The sequence below is a fragment of the Mus caroli genome, chromosome 8 (assembly GCF_900094665.2).
Source record: "Mus caroli chromosome 8, CAROLI_EIJ_v1.1, whole genome shotgun sequence".
Lineage (NCBI taxonomy): Eukaryota > Metazoa > Chordata > Mammalia > Rodentia > Muridae > Mus > Mus caroli.
In genome coordinates, this window is record NC_034577.1 from 82,872,704 (window position 1) to 82,895,943 (window position 23,240).

The 23,240-nt window shown below is 43.8% G+C and overlaps 1 protein-coding gene and 1 pseudogene across 1 annotated transcript in view; both read left to right on the forward strand.

The window, feature by feature from the left end:
* The window catches only part of Fto (FTO alpha-ketoglutarate dependent dioxygenase), a 350,246-nt gene that overhangs the window by 12,817 nt on the left and 314,189 nt on the right, over positions 1–23,240 (forward strand). The gene's annotated exons all lie outside the window — the stretch shown is intronic.
* On the forward strand, positions 21,425–21,581 carry LOC115031858 (annotated as a pseudogene).

Below are 23,240 nucleotides of genomic sequence, written 5' to 3' on the forward strand. Positions count from 1 at the left end.
CATTCCTTGTGGGTGGTCCCTGGGCTGGTGGTCCTGGGTTCTATAAGAAAGCTGGCTGAGCAGGCCATGAACACAAGCCAGTAAGCAGCTCCCCTCCATGGCCTCTGCATCAGCTCCTGTCTCCAAGTTTGTTTGAGTTCCTGTCCTGACTTCTTTTGATGATGAACCTGGCTGTGGAAGTGTAAGGCAAGTAGACATTTCCTGCCCTAGGTTGCTGTGTTTCATCATTGCAGCAGTAGTCCTTTGTCAGACTGTGAGTCCACCCACCCTGTCAGCTGTCATGGGCTCAGGTTCCCTGAGTTGAGAAGGTGTTTATCTGATATTATCTGATATTAACTTATTGTAATGTTTTGTTCTAATTTTGATACTTTTTATGGTAAGCTCTGCTGAGGTCCAGTTTCTGCCTGTTCTCTTCAGGTTCCTTTTCCTTTGACGTAAAATGTTCTTTCCCCACCTCAATACACCTTTGTTCTACACGTGCCTGCTTTTGTTTCTTTGAAGTCTAGCAATATCTTGACTAAAGATATCTCTGTTGTTTTCCTTTCACAATAAAATTATAAAAACAATCCCTAAAAACAACAATGTTCAAAATCTTGGTTTATTAAAATGTCTTATGCATGATTAAGTGTAATAGGCTATTTATATGTGATTATGTTTTGTTTCTTTACATCATGTACTGGTTACCAAATTGACTTATAATTAAATGCTCATATAAACTAAAAGTTGTTAACTTGGCCCAACTTCATTTTGTACATAATGTAAAAAATTAGATCTAAATTCTGATCTAACATTAAAAAATGACAGAGAGTAGTGGTCCTAGATCTGATTTTGGAACAATTACCATGATTTTGTTTTGTTTTGTTGTTTGTTTGTTTTTTTGTTCCATAGAGACAGGGTTTCTCTGTGTAGCCCTGCCTGTCCTAGAACTTGTAGACGGGGCTGGCCTTGAATTCAGAGATCTGCCTGCCCTGAGTGCTAGACTTAAAGCTGTGCCTCACCACTGCCCTGCATTCTTCTGTTAATCATGATGTTAAACTCTCAATGCTTTCCATAAGGTTGTAGTAGAGGAGGCCCAGTGGCTGATTCTGAACTTAGCTGGCCAATGGAAAAGTCTCACACCCTTCTGCCAACCCAGTTCCATCCTGTAATGGACAACAGTGGCATGGAGCATCAGTCTTGCTAGCCCTTCCTTAGCTGGGCCTTTCTTTGAGTCACTCTAAAAAAGGATGCCCTTTCTACATCACCGTTTTGCCAACTTGACCAGTTGAGAGAGTGACCTGTTGCCCCCAACCTCTAAAGGCGTTCAGGTGGCCTCTGAGCTGGAGACTGACGGGGCTCGGGCATGTCTTTCAGGGCTCAGAACTAAACCAGCCTTTCCCCACCTCAGTTAACCTCACCGGCTCACCAGCTCTGGAGACCTTAAGGAAATTTCAGATCAGCTTACCATCCTTCAGGACCTCCTTGTTTATTCAGAGGATGCAGTGGCATTTGCATTTCAGGACCTGTGCAGTAAGAGGATGCCATGCTCCTGCTGCAAAGCACCCCTCCCTCTCCCACCTCAGCACAGATACACTTCTCTACCTTAGTCCTCTGTGCGCTCAGGTTCCCTTCCGCTGTTGCCTCTGCTTAGCCAACTCTGCCTCATCAGGCACACTGGCCACCCGGATGACCCAGACATGGAGGGGAAGTCTCGCCTCTCATGCACTCTAATCCTTGGCTCCATGCACTGCCACCCTCAGACTTCACCTCTGCGAGGGCGCCCCTCTATCTTTAACTTTTCAGATTGAAATGTTCGTTTCACTAGCCACTGCCCAACCCCCACCTTAGATCCTGTGAACAGGCCCCAGCCCTGCCCTGGTTTCCCCCTAACCAGCCAGAAGTCGACGGGGAGACGACTCACTGCCTCTTCTCCCTCTGTGGTGTTCTCAGGGTCTACAGTAAAGGGGAAAATATCTCCGTTGCAAGTGACCCTCGCCATGTTCAAGAATAAGGGCTAATACAGTCAGTCCTATCTGAAACTGCAGAGGTGAAAGTGAGGCCAGACATTTATCCTCTGAGCTCCCACCCTGAGGCACCCTTCCCCCTTGAAGCCCCACAAATCCTGAAGTTCCTGGTGCCACAGCGCACACTCCCAATTCCTCAGAGTCTGTGGCCCTTCAGTTCGGATTGAAAGACCAGTTCTGCTTCTGGGACATCTGTTTTCTCTCCTTTATTTCCACGTCACCCCCATCAGTCCCAATCTACCATTAGTGATGTAAGTCTGGGCATTTAGAAAATAAAGGTCAAGAAATTGGGGCCCATTCTTTTTTTTAAATTATCATTTTCTATCTTACTTCTGGCGTTTAACATTTGCCAAACACAGCAAATATCCCATAAATATTTATTCAGTGAATTCTCAAGAGTGCCACTTTTATTGGTCATCAGGCTTTTTAATAGAGATGGAAGTAGAATTTGAAAGAAATAATGGAAAATGATTAGGTACTTAGGGATTTGAAATTAGTCACACACTAATGGTGTAGCAATTAATTTTGAGAATCAAGATTCATCCATTGAACATGTGCTTTGGCAGTGGTCAACAATTCTAATGTTTTCTTTCAATTTTAAAATGCCAATTTGTCATTGTATTTAGTATATTGTAATTATTATTTTTTTTTTAGATTTTTCCCCTTTTTTCCTTCCCTCCCTTTCTTCTCTCCTCTCTTTGTTTTGAAATAGTGTCACTGCAGCCCAGACCTCACATTTACTGTGTAGGCCCACTGGCCTAGAACTTGTGTTAACTCTACCACAGCCTCCTGAGTGCTGCTGGTGTTAATGGACTTGTGTGGTAGATTCCTTGATAGGGTGATTTTGAAAACAGGCCACCTTGCTGCCTGGAAGGCCTCCTTGTGAACTGGCACTTCTGAAGCCTTGAGGAGGAAGAGCACAGCTGAGTTTGGAACTCTGCTGAGCTTCTTCATTTAAGGTTGGGTTGGAGCCTGCTTTTGTGATATTGTACAGATATGCCTTACTGGTTGATTTCATGGTGTAAGGCTGGCGGGATTCAGGACTGCTCAGCCGGGTCAGGGCACATTTACCAGTTGAGGATTGCATCAACGGGGACATATTTCCGAACACTTGTTCTTGGCATGCTTGCAAGGCTAGCCTGCCTTTGAAAGGTTAAGTCTGGAGTTGGAGCTGTCGGTTTCCATTTTGAACGTTTAAAAACATTGTGTTTTAAATGTGTTACAAAACCCTTAAGGTGAGATTTGGTCCTCGGAGCTCATTTTTAAGCATATCATAGCCTGGTTTAAATGTTGCTGTGTGCAGTGTGGCGCAGCTGACTGTTAGCACTCTTCTTAGACAGCAGAGACTCTCTCCTACTTCACTACTGCCCTCACTAGCCACTATTCTGGTCTCCGAGGCTGCTAGTCTGACCACCAGCCTTGTGTTTTCATTTATACCCAGTGCCCGGTCTGCTGTGCATTTGTTTGCTCTGTAGTTTTGGAACTGACCTGCTTATATAGAGACCATGCCTTCTGTTTGGCTGAAGAATTTCTCTGTAGTTGATCTGAAGGGCAGTGGAGGGCTTAGCCGCTGTAGAAAACAAGCATTAACTTGTTTGAAGGACCGTATGAGCTTGCCTCTGGTCCGAGGAGATGCATCGGGAGCGAGTCAGCATGTTCTTAACTGTTTGTGATCAGAAAAGTCAAGAGCTCTGATTTCTTTGTCAGCCCTAAGCCTGCCCTATGGCACCGCCACTTACTGACTGGATCACTCAAGGGCGAGCCTCAAGGGCCTGTGTTTCTCCAGTAATAATATAAAACGGGCTGGTGTCGCCACCTCAGCTCACTGTGCTGAACCGTGAGTGATTAAAGTCCCAGGGCTGTGTTAATAAGGATTCTTTCCGAGAGCAGCCTTCTATCTCCTCACTGTTTTCTGAAAACAGAGATGGAAAATTGTGCTGATGAATTTTCGCCCGCCCGTCAGCATGAACATTGTGCTTTTTTTTTATTTGCTTGAGGATCTGAGCTGAGCAGCGGGCACACGTGCAAACCTTACAGTGTCCGCGGATGCCAGCTGGTCCTGATGCCAGTCGTGGTGTTTAGGTAATAGTGTGCCGTTGTTGTTGTTGTTGAATCAGCAGCTAATACACTGCAGGCAGTTTCGGTTTGAGTCACATTGTTGCTGGTAGCACTATTAATGAGACAGTGATTGGGAAATAGCAGTCATTGTTCTCATAAAACACCATCCTCCTGTGGCAGGCACAGGCGGGCAGGGGAACCACATCCGCAGGCAGGAGGATTGGGTGAGGGCCACTGTTGCCAGCTTTTACATTCAGCAGACCCCTGCTGCTTAAATTGTCCCAGCTGTTAATGCTGGAGCCATTACAGTAATGGACTGAGCAAATGAAGGAGAGCGAAGACACGCACATTTTATTACCAGAGGGGCCATTTCTCCTCATCTGTAATAGCAGCAGTGCTTCATATTGATCAGACCATCAAGATACTAATCCTCTGTAAAATTACTTGTTATAACTGAGAATGTGTTAATCCCAATCAGTCTGTGTCCTGACTGTCCACTTACTATTGAGTACAGACTGTTGGATGGTTTATTTTTCATGATTTAAAGCCTTTGCCTTGATAATAGCTGGTGCCGCCCTCCCAGCCCTGAGTGCTTGATCTAAGCTGTAGCCCTAGGTTGTCTTTTTGTTTTAAGCAGAACATCACCCACTTAATTAAGGAGTGAGTGTCTGTCTGGCCATCTGAGTTATGCTGTGTTTTATGGTCCTCTGGATTTATTAAGCATCTTGTTTTACATTCAGTCTGTGGTTTGTGCTGTAAATAAAAACAGGGCCATCTTGCACATATTAAATGTGCAGGTACCAAATGTCAATAAGTACCGGGGTGGGAAGCTCTTTGATTTATAGTTCTGCGCCAGGTTGTGCTCTGGCGATTGACCGCATAGGCAGGAAGCATTCTCTGTCTTCTGTTTAGCAGATGTGAATTTTGCATTGTTATCTGAGGAAGTTTCTAGTGATTTCTGCATCCTTGGTTTAGGAGATTGCTTTTTTAGACAACGAGGCCTTTTGACTACTGTACACCCCCCCCTGGTTTGTGAGAAATGACGATTGCTAGGAATTATAAGATCTGCTAAAAACTGCTGAAAATTTATAGCTCCCTTAATATTTAGGAATTTGGAAATTATTCCACAAAGTTTCCATTTTTTACTGTAATCTCTTTCCACATGCCTTTATATGCATGTTTGTTTACAGATTCAGATAGTTTCTTGGCAATATACATTTTTTACTATGATGTCATCACTCAAGGCATTTGTGTGGCATTTTTCACACAAATGATATCACTTTCAGTGATAACTTAATTAGTCCTCTTTGTGAGCCAGGCCGTGTGTGTTTGGGTCTGGAGAATCAAGGACAGATGAAGTGCAGCCTTTGCCACTGATGACATCAGTGCTGTTGAAGCTATGCGTGTAAGCAGATAATGACTGCAGGGCCGTGGTAAACAGTGGAACCCACCACGAGTGCAGGGCTTGGGAATGAGCAAAGGCTAAGGCGCCTGCGGGGGTTGCTGCTGTGTCAGAGAACACAGCTGCTGTTTGTATAATTATCCTAAGCCTTGTTTAAGAATGACTTCTAGCTGTGTGGAAGAATTTTCAGAGGAGACATGTTTACTGTGCTCTGGGGACAGTGAAAGGAAGGGTTTTCTGAAAACGTTTTGATCAGTGGCCACACTTTTGGATATGTGTATCATTTCACCGCAGACTGCTTTAAAGGAACCGAGTGTTTATCTTATTGCTTGCGCCCTGGACTTTGCATTAGAAATCAGTCCTGCTGTGTTAGGAGGTAGTTCATCCGAAGAGGCTGTATGTGAGAGCACAAATCCACAGATTTTTGGATCTAGGCTGCTTTGTTGTGTCCCCCACTGGCCCCCTTGCTACTTGCCAGGTTTGCAAGTCACATGATCATTGAGCATCACTCATCATCTGTGCAGTGGGGCTGGCAATCGTGGTGCAGATCCGGGGGTTGACGTATGTAAGGCGTTCAGGACAGTGATGGCTGCCACTACCTTCCGAGGGACTGTGATGAGATCAGTTTGCAGATGTGAATTATGAAAGTTGGATTTGTAAATGTTATAACCATACTGTGTGTGGTGTAAGATGGTGAAACGTTCATTACTTAATATATTTTTTTTTCCTGATTACAGTAATGATTTGGAGAAACTGAAAGAGGACTTTTTAAAAATATTTTTTTAGAATAAAAGTCCCCTGTAGTCCCCTAGAGATGACCACTGGGACCTTTTGTTTTCGTTTTGTGTGCATTATTGTATAGTGTTTGTTATGTACAATGCACATAGTATGATCCTCACACTTAAAACACATTTACAATTTAAAAATTTATATATTTTAAAAACTCAGGTTGTACTTACGGTCTTCACTTACGACATTTTGAACAAAAGTTGGAGTCATGCATGTATTTTGTACCCTGTTTTTCTCACCAATATCCAATGTATTGTGAATATTTTCGTATCATTGTAGTGATACATAATGTCTTCGCGTGCAGTCTCTCCCTCTGTAACTTTTCGTTGTTTAGTGAACACTTACACATTAACCCCTGCACATCTGTGGAGGTTCCCCTAGGGCGGACGAAGGGAAAGAAGGTGACCTTTGTGGGTTGGCCTCTGTCAAGAACTCGGGACACTACTTGCTGCCGGGGAGGGGATGCCAGTTTCTTATTTAAAAACAAAAAACAAAAAACTTATATGAAAATGGTTTTTGGTATATTCTTCAAACTCTGGGAATTGCCACGAAGTGAAAATCCCCGTCCGTTGTGGGGAGGCAGGGAGGCGGCTGCTGGCTGTGGAACAAACTTGCGCTTCCTCAGTGACTCCTTCCTGGCCTGTTGATTGGAGTTCTTCTAGCTCCTTCTGCTCCTGTAGCCTGGGGTTCCTTCTGCAGTGGTACTCTTGCCTTTTCCTGATTGGCAGGGACTTGTCATTTGTTAGTCGTGTGACCTCCTCCCTCCAGTGGCTAACTAGTTATCCTCTGCTCAGCCTCCTTTTCCGTGTTGATTGAGATCTAAGTAGTCACCTGAGCCTTTTGTTTTACTTTGCTTTGTTATTATAGACACACTGTTTTAATTGTTAATGTTTCTTTCAATATATGGAAGTATAAAGACTCACAATTATTTCAGAATTTTCCTTGGCTGTTTTTTTGTACTCTGGGTAACTTTTTTCCCCTAAATTTTTCAAGAATCACCATGTGTTCCATCAATTCTAGGGCAATTTAGTTTTTTTTTTTCAATTTAGTTATTATTACATTAATTAGTGAAGAGCTGAGCTATTATAATTTCCTCATTCAACCTATTTAATTTCATAATTTTTAGAAAGTTTTATAATTTTAGTTACTTTATTATTGTCTTTTGGGTTCATTCTTGGTTATTTGTATTTTTGACTACTGGTCTTTTACTTCCTATTATTTTTAAGTTATCTTTTGACTGCTATAGAAGATGGCTTTGAGTCCAGGATAGACTGCATTGTTATTGTACTTAAAGATTTGGTTGATTCTCTCGATTTTTAAGGTATATGTTAGGTCGATAATGTCTTTTGCAAATACACTTGTCTTCCTACATTTGATAATGTTTGCCCTTCTTCAGTTTCTGAACCTGCAGTGGTGCTGGTGCTGGTGGTGCTGCTGGTGCTGCTGGTGCTGGTGGTGCTGGTAATGGCGGCAGATAGCCATGCCACTTGGAGTTTTGGTATGAAGTATATATAATGATAGCAGTTGGCAGTAATCTTTGATTCTTTAATTTTTTTGAAGGATTGATGTGGGTTTTTTATAGAAGTTTTTGGTATTTCTTCACAGGATAATATCTTCATTTTTATGGATAGATTGTAAGTTATTAATAGAGCTTCCAATAGTGGCTCTGTAGATAAATCCTACTCCACCCATTAATATACTGCTGAATCCAACTTTATAGTATTTCAATTAGAGCAGTAAAGTGGGCCTATGGCTGTGGTTAATTTAGAAGCTGAGGGTGGTTCCCCCTAGGGTTTGTAATGAAAATCTGTGACTGGGCCGTATTTGGCCTGCATAAGTGACTATCACAGTCCAGACCGTTGTTGTGAAGGCCCATAGAGCTCTTTTTGCTGGTTGGATAAATTAGCAGCCAATAGTATGACAGTACTGGGAAGCATTCCTTCCAGAGCTTTGTTCATTTACTTTTCAGTAGTTGTTTCTGTTCAAGTTGTTTTCAGTGTCCTGCCGTGCTGTGTAACCCAGGGTGTGGCTAACCCAGGTCTGTGTGCTTAGCCAGGACTCTGCCATTTTGCTTGTGCTCAGATCTCTGGCCCTGTCAGTTTAGTCATCTCTAGGAATACCCTTTGGTTGTTTTATTTTTCCAAAAATGGAGATTTTCAAGTTTAATGACATGAGGAGCTGGAGAAATGACTCAGTATTTAGGAGCGTTGGCTTCTCTTCCAAAGGACCTGGGTTTGATTCCCAGCACCCACATGACAGCTCTCAACTGTGTTTAACTTCAGATCCAGCGGGTATGGTGCCATTCTCTGGCCTCTATAAACACCAAGCATACATATGGTACACAAACATACATGCGGGCAAAACACCTTTACACATAAAAAAAAATTTTTAAAATGACAATGAACATATCCCCCTGTTCAGAATTGTGTATTGTTTTATAGTACTTTTTATAGTTTTAAAAATCAGAATATTCTGTATTCAAGTCTCCTCTTTTAAAATGGGTTGCAGGACTGGGGAAATAGCGTGGCAGTGAACAGCACTGCTCTTAACAGGGGACACAGGTTGGGTTGTCAGCACCACGTGGGACTCAGCCACCTCTGTCTCCTGTTTCAGGCCATCTGACGCCCTTTCTGGCACCCATGAACAATAGACATGTAAAGTTCAAGTCTGTGTATGTGGGCAAAAAACTCATAAATAAAGTAAGTCTTCAAAAAATGCGTCATATTTGCTGTTGGAAATCTTCACACATTGTTTACACCTTTATTTTTATTAGTTCCTTTATTCTTTGTTTGCCTTCTTTATTAAATTCTTAAAATGAATAGATTGCTTCATTTATTTGTATTTATTTATTTTTTGTTTAGATAGGAAGCACTTCAAAAATCTTAAAATCTTAAGATTGTTTTCTTTTGTGTTCTGGAGCAATTTGTACATTTTTAAAATAGCACTTACCACTAAATATTGTTATCATTCACTATTGTTCCCACTCAGTAGTTATCGCTCAGTACTGCTCCCACTCAGTAGTTATTGCTCAGTACTGTTCCCACTCAGTAGCTATTACTCAGTACTGCTATCCTTCATTACTGTAACCACTCAGTAGCTATTACTCAGTGTTGTTCCTACTCAGTACTGAGACCCCTCAGTAGCTATTTCTCAGTACTGTTCCCATTTCATTGTTAGCTCTCAGTGCTTAGCACTTTGTACTCTTACCACTTACTACTGTGATGACTCAGTACCATAATGGTTTTAGTCCTCTTAGGCTAAATCTTATATTTTTTATATATTAATTAGCTAATTAATTAATACTGATAGGATCAAACTCCCAATCTCCAGTGTGTTAAAAAGTATTCTACTCCTGAGCTGTGTTCCTGGCTTCCCAGCTATAGTTATTTTCTTTTGGAAACCCAGCATATGCATTCTTGAACACAGTAGGCACTTCACTGTTTTGTGATTGGATATCGTTATGAGTCAATAGGTTCACACCCCCTCCCCCCCGAGTAGGTTGTGATAGTGGGGAATATTTTTTGGGAGAGAAATTCACTAGTGGATGAGGGCTGATCTACTCTGATAGAAAGTACCAACAATACATTACTGTGCACACATTCCTCGGTGTCTCTGATGCTTCATCTGAGATAGTGTCAAAGACTGAATGTGAAAGAACTTTGAACCTAACAATGTTTTAGAGACACAAATGTGATGTAAGGGGCTAGGGTATAGATAGCTCAGTGTTAGAGCGTGTTTGGCATGCATAAGATTCCTAGTTAAGCAAACAAAGAAGTGCTGGAGAGATGGCTCACTGGCTAGGAACACTGTTTGCTTTTCCCGAGGACCAGGGAAATGAAGCTGGGTCCCATCCCCAGAGCCCAGGTGGTAGCTCATAGTGATCTGTAGCTCCAGTCCCAGGGGTCTCATGTTGCCCCTCTGGTCTCTTACAGGCTCTGTACACACATGGCTCATAGACAAAACACCCAGACATATAAAATTAAAATTAAAAAAATGGGCAAAAAGGATTTAAAGTAGAGGGCTTTCAGTATTTTTTTTTTTTCCTCCAAGACAGGGTTTCTCTGTGTAGCCCTGGCTGTCCTGGAACTCACTCTGTAGACCAGGCTGGCCTTGAACCCAGAAATCCGCCTGCCTCTGCCTCCCAAGTGCTGGGATTAAAGGCGTGCGGTGCGCCACCACACCTGGTGGTATTCTTATCTTACCTACTCTGTTCTGCTGCCATGTAGAAATTATTAAGTTCTTAAGAGAAGAAACAATTACAACATACTTTAGTAGAGTCCTCTGAAATGTAGCACACTTTCTTGACGAGACTTTTTTAAGAGCCACATTTGAGATGCCTGTTGCTGAGTGATCCTTAAGTGTACAGTGACCTAGGGGACCTGTCCCCACCTGGGCTTTACTTGGAGTGACTTAGACAGTGTCATGCATGGGCACAGTCCTAGGACACAGGCGTTAGTTACAACCTCATGTCCTCTGCAGACAGCTGGAGACAGCATATGGTTAAAAAGATATACAACAGAAAACTCACTTTTCATAAGTTTTGGAATTCTTAGGCTACAGTTTTATTTTCCTTTGCTTTAGAGGTCAATATTCCTTCTACTTTATTTATAATTATGTTACATTGGCATTGTTTCTTTTGCACTGAATCTGACTTGTATTTTTAAGTTAGTTAGTTGTTGCTGTGGAGGGATGGTAGTTATCTGGTGTCCTTTACTTAAGATTTCTCATGTGCTTTGGCAAACTGAGTATCCTTTAGTAAGTTCATTTTAGATGAATAGGCTCTTCAAAAATTATTGGACAACTTCCAAACATAGTGTTTCTCTGTGTGCATGCATGTGCAGTATTCTCTCTCTCCAGTAGACCATTCATTACAGTAGGAAAAGCAGGGTAGGTGCTATGGCTGGGATATGAAATGTCTGCCCAGAGGTTAATGTATAGGGGACTTGGTTCCGGCCGGTTTGGAATGTTCTAGAAACTTCAGGTGGTGAGGCCTAGGCAGAGGAAATGTTCCATTGAGGGGGCGTGTTCTTAGGGTCTGTATAGAAGCTTGTCCAGAGCTTCTGTCTGTTTCTCTGCTTCTCGGCTGTGATGGGTCTTGTGCCTGTTGGTGTGTGTGTGTGTGTGTGTGTGTGTGCGTGCGTGCGTGCGCGCAGTCATAGGACAAAGATTTACCTTGGGCAGTTTCCTCAGTTGTCTTTACCTTTATTATATTTTTACTTTTATTTGAGGCAGAGTGTCTCATGGAACCTAAATGTACCATTTTGTCAGACTGAAAAGTCAGCAGATCTTAGGGATCCTCCTGCCTCTCTCCTCAGCACTGAGATGGCAGATGGATGGTGCTGTATTCAGCCTTTCCTGGGGGTGCCTGGATCTGAACTTAGATCCTTATGTTTGAGTGCAAACACGTTTCTGACTGAGCATCTCCCCAGCCCTACACTTACTAGGCTTTCAGATGCAATTGCTATTTTCATAGGGAGATAATGATCCTCCTGGCCTTGCTACAGATTTGTCTGTGTGTCTGGAAATGTGCAAAAATGATAGGCTCTCAACAGTTTTGTTTTCAAATAGAAACATATATATAGGTTTAGGTTAGAAATTGAGGGTTTTTTTTAGGGGGGATTACTTCAAAGAACATTTATTTAACTATAGCTTCCAGCGTCTTCTCCATCCATAATCGTGAATACTTGGTTAAGAAACATTTTGTATAAAATCATGTAGGAGAGTGGTAGATCTCTGAAAGAAGCTATGGGGGAGTGATAGATGTGGGAGGCCCCACAGCTGTCACTGCTTTCCAAGGGCTCTGTCTCAACTGCTGAGTGTCCCGATTCCCTTTGCCATTTCATCTGCAGCTCTTCTCCCTATTTTTATTTAAGACTGTAAAGTTACCTCAGTGTAACTGCTGCTGTCACCTTTGCCCTTAGCTAATCAAATAGTTTACCTTGAGGGAAGCATTTATCTCCTACTTTCATTATTATTATTTTTGTAGCTGTAAAGATATATATTTTATGTCTGCAGAAGGCTGTAACAGTGAAACGAGGTATTGATCCGCTGTATTTAGCAATTTCTTTCCACCTTGCCATCAATAGCATGTCAGCATCTGTCTGTACCGGGGTTGACCTCACAAATAGCTCTTTATGCTCCCATTGGATTCAAATGATATAGTATGCTGAAAACTAAATCAATGAATGATTATCAAGTTTTTAGTATTATTTCATGACCGGAGGCAACTGGTACTCCTTGCACTGAACAGTTCCACAGCCAATGAATATGGTGAGAGGAGTAAGTCTGGCTTTTGTTCAAGCGAAAGAGGCAGGAGGCCCCTGCTTGGCCAGCTCGTGCTCCTAAACCAATCATTTCAGAGCACTTGGACACTTCTGTGAAGCTCTCATCTCCTGGGTCAGACGTGGGCAAGAGTAGCATCCTCTGTTAGCTTTCTTCTCCATTCCAACCACAAGGATGTAGCCATTGTTTCTAGGATTATTCAACTGTAGCGTAAAGGCTTTTACCTTTGTAAAGTGATGTGGCCTTGTCACCATGTTACTGAAGACCTAACGACCAGGCCTATTGGAAGAGGGTGGAGAATGACCTTCGTCGCCTTCTGATGGCACTGTTGTCTCCTCACAGCTCCTGAGACAAATGCCAGGGCGTGGGCATGAGGCCTCATTTTGCCCCTCAGCTCATTTGTGGGAGGTCCTGCATTCTTCCCCCTTCTGGAGCACAGAGTGGCTGGATGCACCAGTTTGTCTACTTCTGAACGTTGACGAGTCTGCTGCCTTTCCTTATTATATCGTAGTGAATCAGTTACTCGGATCAAAACAGGAAAGTTGACAGTGGGATGTGGAAAGGTGGGAGGGACTGACGCAGGGAGGGTGTGTGGGGATGGGAAGCACAGCAGCTGTCATAGGGGTCACCCCATTATCCCAGTTGGACCCTTGATTCTGAAGATGGAAGAAGCCACATGTTGATCCCCAGACATTTTCTGAGTATCTGCTTTGTCCCCGGTTAGAGAGTCCACAGTTAGAGAACTAGTCAAGACTAGTCCTTCCTCCTGCATGTCCTGAGAAACTGTTGTGCTTAGCTTTATTGAGTTCAGCACTGTGCACTGGCTCCCCGTGCCCCCTGGGAATCACAAGATGAATTTTGCGATCATGGTCTCAGGTCTGGTTGTGCAGTCAAAGCACTGGAAGCTGGAGCACAGAGTTCCCGTTGGCCTTTGGGTTTTGGGCTGGAGATGATTCCAGTACTGCATCTGCTAGTTCCAAACCTTACAGACAGTGTAAACGTTAGAACGTTGACTTTATAGAAATTGGTATAAACTCTTCCTTAGGACCTGCTCGGGAAGCCTCTCTTAAACTACTGGCCTGTTTTGTTGCTTATTAAGCGTCTTAGACCCACTTACAGCCCATGTTAAAGCTTTTTGTATAGGATATTCCTCAGGATTGTGAGTGCTGTCAGTTGACTCTGGAGTCTACAAAAATACTTTCTTTTGTTCATCTTATGCAAGTCTGTATTAGACTCCAAAGTTCCCCACCTAGGTCTAGAATACTCCATCTCTGAATTCAGTTTTTATACGTTTGTTTACATACAGGATTGACTATTTGGCAAGGAGTCTTCTACTTCAGATTCCCCCCTGGGAAAACAGTTTATTTTGGACTCCTTATCAAGTCCTGTATTACAGAACATTCCCCTCCCTCACCATGTAGTTAATTCTGTCTGGCTGGAACTTGTTATGTAAACCAAGCCAGCCTTGAACTCACAGTGGTTCACCTGCCACAGCCTCCTGATTTTTGGGATTGCAGATGTGTGTCCCCATGCTGGCTCTGGCTGGGTAGCTTTACGCTGAGTAACTTTTTTTTTTTTTTTTTAGCAGCCATGTGGATAGTATTTGAATGAGTGCTTATGACTCAGGAGGGATATTCATCAAAACTACATATAGTAATGTGGGTTTATAATTTCTGTTTTTTCCTGAGTGAAAGTTGGTAAATGATCATATATTACTTCTATATCAATTACCTTAGGCTGTCTGCAGCTCCCAGGAAATTAGCTATGTTCTTGTTGTTAGAAAAATAGGGCAGCCAGTATGGGTTTTAATAGTGGGGTGTGTTGGCTTGTTCCTTAGAGACTATGACTTCTCTCTTCAGTCTCACTTAAGGAAGGGTGGCGCTAGCAATGAGGGTTAGTGAATTAACTGTAATGTGAAACATGTAGACTGAAACCTTCACCTAACATCCCTTTTTGATTCGTACCTCCAGAGGCTGTATGATGGATGCTTAGGACCTCTGTGGTTGTAAGCAACCCTGTTGATGGGAGGGATATAAGCAGACCTGTGCAACTCAACTCTGCATTCTTGCCAGTTGCTTTTGGAGACAATCAGATGACTTTTGACTAAAGGAATTGCCCACTTTTCAAGTTTGTGTTAACACTATGAGTCTGCCTTGGTTGTGAAGGTCACCCCACTCCATTGCAGAGCACACATAACAGCTTGGCCTTACAAGTGTGTAAGGATGCACTTTTTCACACGCTGTACTCGGGGCCCTTTGTGAACTAGAATTTGTATAGACAGACTCAACAATTATGAAATGTGCTAATGAACTTCAGGTACTTAAAATTAAACCATTTCAGGAAATACAGTCATGAGCGTTATCGGTTCTCCTTTGCTACTGGGATGATGTAGGAAGACATCTGTGCCAGTCTATAAAGAGTGAATGTGTAAGTCTTGTGTCTTTTTCCTTCCCTTTGACTTTCTGAGATTGTAATTACATCGTGTTGATTTCCCCCTTTCTCCCACCACACCCTCTACGTACCTCTCCTTGCTCTTTCAAACTCATGGCTTCTTTTTTCATTAATTCTTCCTAGTTGAATTATATACTTTATTAGAAACTCCATAAAGAGAATTTTGTGTTTCCTTTGTAATGTTTTAGGGTCTGAGAAAGTACGTGTGTCTGAGGCTCTGTGTGTGTCCAAAAGGGAAGCCTGTTTAAAACCATGGCTGGAGAGTCAATGCTTAACTGTATACTTTGCATGCATTTGTGATTTGAAATAGGAAAAAAAGTTAAATTTGAGACAGCTTGAATGGCATGCTGTCAGTTTGGAGCTTCATGAATTGGCAATGGTCTCATTTAGGACCTTCAGATATGTCTCTGCCTGGACAGAATGAGAGCGCTTTGCATGTTACAGAGGAGACAGCCACTCCTTGCTGCTTCTCGATGGGCAGTGGTGCATGACAGTTGCCCTTCATTGCTGGCTTCTTGGAGCTTAACCTCTGACCCTTCACTTAGTCGCTGAGCAGCAGTTGGAGCAGGCTGGAGATGTTGGTGAATGACGGGCAGTGGCCTGCAACGTGCTTGTCATTATTTGACTGTCAAAGGGAGCCTGCCATTGGTTTCCATCAAGGTTTGAAACCTCTGTGCAGCAGTCCATATTACTTAACTTCCAAGGCTGTCAACAGGACACTCAAGTGTGCATAAAAAATCAGAGTGCTGAATCTATCTTCCACCAGGAGATAGAAGTTTCCTCATTTTTTCTATTCCTTCTTTCTTCTTCTGTTTGTTTTTCATGTGGCTAAGTGTATTCTGATGACTTTCACAGGCCAAGGGGTTGAGTCTTGCTATGGTGAAGAAAGTGAACTGTTTTCTCAAGTGGTCTAAGTTTCAAGTAGCAGAGTTTTTAGATCCAAGCATTTCTGACAATTAAACGCTGTGCCTTGCATATGCTGTTAGTTTTTGGGTATAAAGGATATAAGATTAGTCCACAAGTGCCTGGGTTAGCTCACAGGATAAAATGTTCGCTTTGGTGTTTATGTGATGTTGCAAAACAGGAGGAGGGATCACTTTGTGATTGGGAAGCAGGAATAGAAATTTAAAATCGAGCATGAAGTTGGAAGATGTTTGATGCTCAGACTCTATCATGGGGAAGTTCAAGCATAAAAGAAACTGACAGTGGGTGGGCCGTAGAAAGTTTAGAGGTCAGAGCTGGGGAGCTGGCTCAGTCAGTGAAGGGCTTGTAGAGGAACTGAATCTGGATCCCCACCACCCATATAAAAACCCGAGAGCTCTGGTGGGAACCAGTGGATCCTGAGGGCTTACTGGACAACCAGTCTAGCTGAGCTGGTGAGTTCCAAATTCAGAGACCACACCCTCTCACACACATGTCCACACATAACACAACAGGAAAAACCTTCAGAAGTCAGTCCTATGCACTGTGGCTTTTGAAGAGAGAAAGAGGCAGTGAAAGTTATCCATGCTAACTCTGTCACTGTAACAAAGACTGAGACCTTGAAAGACACCAGGCTGGCTTTGAACTTTGGAGATGTGGCTTATGATTGACTTGTAGTCTTGAATTTGGGTCTGATTCAAGGCAACAAGCATGCTGCAGTGCGACCACATGGCAGGACCCAACTCCTCACACTACTCAACTCACACAGGAGGAGAAGGAGGATGTGGGTGGGTCCCAGCATCCTTTTTAAGTGCATACCCACAGTGGCCCAGAGACCTCTCACTGGGCCCCGCTACTCAAAGGTTCCTAACCTCCCAGTAACACATGGGCATTTGGAGGACACTGAAGATCCAAATTAAGCACCCTCTTTCTCTGTGTAGCCCTGACTATCCTGAATCTCACTCTGTAGACCAGGCTAGCCTGGAACTCACAGAGATTAACCTGCCTCCGCCTCCTGAGTCCTGGGATTAAAGGCATGTGCTATCACTGCCCAGCTTAAGGAAGCTGAAGGAGAGCTCCAGTTGCTCCCCTGACATGCTAATGTGGTGTGCCAGGGCGGTGCACCAGACATCACATAGCCAGAGTTCTCTTCCCACTTTCAGCTGGGTTGCCAGGGTAAGTCACATAAATCCCAGGCCTCAGTTTCCTCCCATGCAAACATAGTGATACATTTGCTAACTACTGAAATGTGCAGTGTTGTCGGATCTCAGTAGGTGCTTCTTATCCTTATTTATTTATTTAATTATTTTAAAAGATTTATTTATTTTATGTATCAGATCCCATTACAGATGGTTGTGAGTTGCTGGGAATTGAACTCCGGTCCTCTGGAAGAGCAATCAGTGCTCTTAACAGCTGAGCCATCTCTCCAGCCCCCACCCAACCCCCTTTATTCTTTAATGCTATATCCAGTGTTAGCAGAAAAGATCTATTAAATAGTCATAAGGCAAAGGTTGGGCTGAAAAATCCATTTTCAGAGCTCAGCATCAGTGTATTTTGAATTTTTCCTTCTATATACTACTGATGCTTGCTTATACTGCCATATTGTATTAAGCACTGAAGATTTGAGTCGTCTGCTTTCTTCTCCCTCACCCCCTCGCCTTTTCATTCCTTTACTCTCATACTCAACCATTTATTGAATTGTGTATGCCAGGCCCTGGTCTAAATGTAGGGGTGCAGCCAGGAACTGGGCAAGCAGCACCCATCTTCAGGAAGCTTGTCCTGTCGAGCAGAGACAGAAAATCCACAATTGGTAGGTACTGTTTGTTAGCCCTGTGTGCAGTGAAGGAAGCAGTAAACAGACAGTAAAGACTTGTGAGGGTGGTCGAGGAGCCGTGGTTTGGGGTTCTTCCAGGCACAGAGGTGCCAGGCTCGAGTGGACCCTGGAAAGGTCAGGAGAGTGTTCCAGGAGGAAGTGCCACGTTCCTCTCCTATACTGCTCACCCAGCCCTGGCTCCGTCCTGGTGTTTTCTGTCTTCATCTCACTTCTTCTCATGACCACTGAGGTCACGCTGTTCCCCTTTTACTGGTTCTGAGCTGTGGTTTTCCTTATAGCACTTTCTTTGCCATTCTTAAGAAAATGTATAGAGGTTGGGATGTGGCCCCGTGGAGGTCCCAAGTTTGATCCTCTCCGCTGTAAACTAAAGGACAAAACGAGACAGCAAGTGAGCAAGTCACTCACTGTTGGCACTTCTCACAGTTTTGGCCATGTTTCACATCGAAGTGAAACCCCCTGCCCTATAACCTCAGAGTGATTCTGGACAAGGGGGTGTCCTTGATTTTGACAGAGGCTCTTTCTCACTGGAAGTGGGCTTTACCTCATGACTTGGGTGCTGGACACTTCCAGGCTTACAAACTTCAGAGTCAGTATCCTCAGTTAGTGGCTTCACAGGCAGGACAGCATGTGTGTGCTTGCATGCGTACGTATGTGTGTGTGTGCGTATGTGTGTGTGCACGTGCGCGTGCGAGGGGGAGGGTGACATTTACAAGATTTATTGGAGAAAGAACACAGGGTTTCTGTAGCAGGGCCAGGTCCCTAGAAACAGGCTGCCACTGACCTGCTGGGCTAAGGGCTTTTTGTAAAATGCGTGGTAGAAACTGGGGTGAGGTGTGGCGGGGCTGGACTGACACAGCCACAGGTGTGTCCAGGTGCCTCCTGTCTGTCTCCATTCTCCTTCCAGAGGTAGGTGCTCCTTTAGGAGGGGAGTGATAGTGAGAAAGCAGACTGTCCCTTCCAGTGTCCAGGCCAAAGCAGACAGACATTCCTCTCTTCTGACCAAGGACAAGAATCTCTTGAAGTCCCTGCCTTAAACTGTGTGACAGGTATCTTGTCTCTGCTCCCCACCAATAGCTTAGGCAGGGGACTTGGGTGCTTGTGTGTACATCTCTCGTCCCAGGTCCTTTCCTGCCTTCTCAATGGCATGTAGACGATAGTTTTCCAAATGCTACTGCGTCTGAGATGTCTCTGGCTCTGCTGTCCTTGATTTCAAGACACTTGTTTGCCCTGATGCCATTGGCTCTCTCTGTCCATTCACTGTCTAGTCTCTGAGCCTCTCAGAGGTCGGATTACGCCATTCACCTCTTGACTTCTCAGTATCTTGCACTGTCCAGCACAGAACAGCCAGTTGTCACCTGTTCCAGCAGGATCTGGAGGAACACCTAGAGCTGGGTTTATAATGTAGTTTTGAAGAGCTCTGAGTGTTCTGTGGCCCTTAGGTCACAGGCCCAGTGTTGTGTTAAGAGAGGAGGGGGAGCATGGAGAGTATAATAGACTCCATTCCTTGAAGTGGCATCAAGATGTGGTAGTGATGGGGGAGTAGGTTAGCTGCAGATAGACCCTCTTATTACATTAAAGAAAGCCAACATGTGAGTTGAATTGCCTTTGGCAAAACAAGAATCAAAGTTGGCATTCCCATTTGCTAAGTAAGTTTAACAATTCACCTAGTCATCTGTCTGCTTAGTTTTTAGATCATTCTGTGTAGATTTGTCTCACACTTGCGGGTGTGTATGCATATGTATGGGTTTCTTTCTCTTTTAATTCAAAGTATTTTAATGGCAGACCACAATAGACCCAAATAGATGTAATAATTCATTTAACAGTTCCTCATGCCTGACCAGTTAACTGTCTCATTAATTTTGTTTGCTCAAATAACAGTCTACTGAACCAGTTGATAAATTCCTGCGACACTTGGGGCAAAAGATGGGAATATTTTTTAAGGCCCTTGGTGCATATTGTCACGTTATGTTATGGAAAATGTTTGTGTATTTCTCAAGGTAGCTAGATTTCTGTGAACTGGCTCTTAGGTCTGCTATGCTGTTGGGCGAGTCTGAGGTGTGGTTGGGATTTCTTAGGAGAGATGATCCAGAGGGCAGCTCAGTCGTGAGTGTAAGGAGAGCAAAGAAAACTCAAACGGAGTGGAAGGATAGCAACGTCTTCTCCAGAAGCCTGTGAGCTGTGGTTCTGTGATCTCCATCTGTCCTGGCCTCCCTCAGGCTCTGCAGCTCCGATAGCTCAGCATCTCTGTGTGTCTCATCTGCTTATAGGTTGCTTATACTTGCTTATCTTTCATATTAATAATTTGAAATCTGAAAATGTGAAAACTATTGACTGGCAGGTTTTTAAGTTCACTGCTACCTGTTTGTTTTGCTTTTGAGTCAAGGTTTTGCTATGTAGCCCAGGCTGTTCTTGGCCTCGTGGTCCTCCTGCCTCAGCCTCCTGTATCTGCTGGGGTTGCTGGCATGTGCTGCTGCACTTGGCTTCTTCTAATGTTTTGAATTCTAGGTTCAGGATGGATTGATTGGCAGGTTCATGCTTCCGCTGCTCATTTGAGGAATCAATGTTCTAGTTCACCGTTGCCTGCCTAAGGCCCCATCTTGCTAACTCCTACCACGGGGTGGCGATATCCCGAACTTGGGTTCTGCTTTATCTGTGCCACATTCTGCCTGGTTGAAACCTGGTTGGTAACACCAGCTCCAACTCGCACACAGCATCTGTGAAGTTCTTTTAGGAAACGAGCTTAAAGCGCCTTTAGAGCTGCAGCTTCTTATCTTGCTGTTATTAGCAGCGATGTCAGCTTGTACTAAACCGTGATGACCCACTCTCCTTTCTGATAAAAGGAGAAGGGACCTGCCGGGCATGGATGGAGAGAGAGGTGCCTGAGGCAGATTACATTGTCACCTCTCATAACGACAGGCAGAAAGGAAAGGAAAAAAAAAAAAGCCAGCAGATTTCTATTTACCCATGGAAGTGTTTGACATCTTTGGCTCCTGATGAAATGCATTGGGAAGAAGGGAGTAAGTGACTCAGTAGCAGGACAAGGACTGGATGAATACGGAAACCAGAGAGTCTGGCTTTGTATGGGAGGCTGAACACAGTGCCGGTTGTGGATCCGTCTCACGGAGGAACCCCAAGACCACAGGTCTGGCAGCCTGGTTTGTAGCTGACATATATTTATGTACAAGCAGGCTCACTGGCATGGCTTGTCTGACTTTTCTAAAGGTGAACTAGATGCAGTTACTTGTAGAGTTGCCGGTCTCTGAGATAACAACCGGAAGAATGAAAGAGAATGACCCACTCCCCGTTTACCATAGTGACTGACATGGCTTTGAGGCCTCGGCCAGAGAACTCCTGGAAAAAGTTGTACTTGGGTGTGTTGGGTGTAACGCAGGGTTTGGCTGCACATTAATTGTATGGTTCAACGTGTCTGCCTTGAAGTGCCATTATAGGGAAATGACGAAGTCTCGCCTTCCCGACTCGGAGGTTCGGCCTCAGTTTGTCTATGCCTCTTAAGAATTATTACAAGTAAATAAAATGACCTAAGGATAGATATTCTCTGGAATATCTTCTCAATTGTGAAGTAGAGTTCACTTCATGTATGGAATACTGACTTAAAACAAAGCTAGGAAAGTTCAGACAAGAATAACAATACTAAGTTTATCACACAGTTAGTTCTACACATTAGCTGCCTCTGAGCCTTCTGGCTGAGATCAAGCGTAGTATTTGTTTTTGTTTTTTTTTAATATTTTAACTTTATCTGCATGTGTGGAGTACCTGCATGTATGTTTCTGCACCATATGCATGTCTGGTATCCACAGAAGCCAGAAGAGGGTGTTGGATCCCCAGGAACTGGAGTTACAGATGGTTGTGAGCTAGCTGCCTTGTGGGGGCTGGGAACCAATGTGCCAGGGCAGGTTCTCCAGCTCCACCATAGGGTCTTAGTAGTTAAACAGTTGGACAGAGTGTGCACTGGAAAAGCGCAGTAAGTCTTCAAAATGAAGGCATTTAAAAATTAATCCCTCCTTTGAATTAATTGAGGGCATTTGAAGTATGTAAATGCTAGCACTTGAAATGTAAACAGCAAGCTAGCTGAAAAAGGACAGTGTCGTGCTGTGTGGTTCTGGCTGGCTTAGAACTCCCTGTGTAGACCAGAGTGGCTTCTAACTCAGAGATGTGCCTGCCTCTGTCCCAGGAATGCTGGGATTAAAGTATATGCTGTTTTCTGCCCCTTCTCATTTTGATGAAGGGGTAGGTAAGGTGGCTTTGGAGAGATGCTGATTGTAATTATAATCAGATAAGATAAAACTAGAAGTCTCTTAGGGTTCCTTGAGGAATTTAGTAAATAGATTCTTAGAAACTTGCAGGGTTGTGGCCTTGAAGGGAGACAGTTTTAAGCAGTGGTTGATTGTGCTAGAATTGTGTTCCACAGCTGTGGTGAGAGTGGTCCCTCCCTCCCCCATGTGTCTGTCTGTCAATTTGTCTGTCTCTCTCATTCTCATCTCTCCCCTTTCTTCCCCCCTCTCTGTCTCTCTGCCTCACCTCCCTCTCGTCTGCCCAGTTTTCCCTGCTCTTCTTCCCTGCCTCAGATATTTCTCAAAAGAAGACATATACTTGGTCAACAGATATGTAAAAAAAAAGTTAGCATCCCTAATCTCCAGGGAAACACAAATGAAGCACACAGTGAGACTCTGCAGACCAGGCTGGCCTTGAACTCTGAGATCCACCTGCCTCCTCGGTGCTGAGATAAAAGCCATGGCAGCCCAGCCATTTTGAGTTGTTTTAGAAGTCAAGTCCGACTTCCATAGTGACTTCGCTGATTTTTGCTTTCATCATTGCTGTAGAAGGCTTCCTTTTTTTTCTCACATTTCTAGCATTTGCTGTCATTTACTTTCTTTTGAGCATGTAGTGAATGTATTTGTGCAAGTATGTGTGTGGGTGCAGGGCCAGAGGTTGATGCCCAGTGTCTTTCCCTTTCTTTCTTTTGTGTTTTGAGATACAGTTTATCTGAACCTGTGTTGTGATTTGCATGGGATTGGTCCTATTTGAGTGCATGGTCTCCAGTTGCTGGAACTAATTAGGAAGGATTAGGAGGTGTGGTCTTGGAGGGGATGTGTCATTGTGGGCAGGCTTTGAGGTTTCAAAAGACTAGCCATATTCTGAGTCTCTCTCTCTGCCTCATGCTTGTGGATCAAGATGTAAGCCCTCAGCCACTGCTCCAGCACTCTGCCTGCCTGCCTGCCTGCCGCCATGATGCCAAACACAACAGCCATGGACTCTAACTAACCCTCTGGAAGCAGAAGCCGGTAAACTCCTATTATAAGGGCTTGGCCATAGCTTATGGCACTCAGCGTGTTCGTGAAAATCTAGTGAGAAGGTTTCCTCATATAACACGAGCGTGGCCCTATGAAGGAGGGTCATCTCATTCCCACTTCATAGATGAAGCGGCGAGGGACAGAGAGGTCTGTGTGCTCTCAGTTTTCCAGATGGTGGCTGGCAGAGC